Raw genomic sequence first — 1,153 nt, forward strand, 5'->3', positions numbered from 1 at the left:
TAATTGATTACAACTGTCCACCTCCTAAGTTCCTACTTGGAGTGCAACTAGCTGGTCAACGGGGGGTGATTGCTTGCCTTTTGACCTGCCAGCATGCTCCTTATATACTCCAGGAACCCCTATCTATGTTTTACATGTGTTTTAATGCAGGATACTTCGGTCCAAATTACAAATATGAAATTTAGTGAACGTGTGGTATATTTTGTAGTTTTTCTCTGTGAACACTACAGATTTTGTAGTGTCGCGTCTTTCATTTTCAAACGCATCAGTGTTTGATGCGTACGCGGAGTTAGCCGACATAGCTATTCTTAGCTTGGCATGATCTTGCGTGTTTCTTTCTATGGCCCGGTTTACCAGTTTAACAGATGACATCACAAAATGATTAATGTTTCCTGATGTGTTGATGCGCATGCGTACGCGTTACCAATAGTCTTTGGCCTTCCGTCATTTCCGAGTTTTTTAATTAAAATGCCCTGTCTTGGCTCGTCTTTTCATTACGGAGGTCGGGAGACACTCCAAAGGTGTTTTCAAATGTCTTTCTTAATTGTCAGGGTGTTCTTATTATATTTCATATAATAGAATGTGTCTTTTTCTCATGTTTGTACTTGTGACATTCAGACGCATCAGTCTCTGATGCGTATGTGGGAATTGCCGTACATGACTTTCTGAATGGCTGCAAGCCACACTAAATCTGCACATGTTTACTACTTAGGTGTAGTTTAGTCTTTCAATGTTTCAGACATGCCGTTTAGGCGTCTATGTCATCTTTTCTGTATTTCTTGTATAAGCACGAGTTTCCACAATAAATCCATTATGTGTTTCTAAACCCTTTGGTAGTAATGCAATTCTTCTCCTTGTGTTGGGTGTTTACTCTAGAACCGCTTCGTGCTCTATTTCATGGTAGGTGAATCTTAGATAGGATCCAAGTATAATGTCATGACGTGTACTGCTGCCAGTTCCAAAGCCTTTGTCCTATTTTCAGATTCCACGCATTTGCATTTTTAGTCAACTGTGCCGGGTATGTGCATTGACTCTTTGTATCATTGCAATTGTATGTAGTGTATTTATTAGAGATGACCTTTATTGGTAAAATCGTTAAAATTGAATTTTATATGGGTGAAATGGTTTCATCTGTATCACCGCGTTATTTGAA

This window comes from Laccaria bicolor, genomic scaffold (genome assembly GCF_000143565.1).
Source record: "Laccaria bicolor S238N-H82 LACBIscaffold_14 genomic scaffold, whole genome shotgun sequence".
NCBI classification, from domain to species: Eukaryota; Fungi; Basidiomycota; class Agaricomycetes; order Agaricales; family Hydnangiaceae; genus Laccaria; species Laccaria bicolor.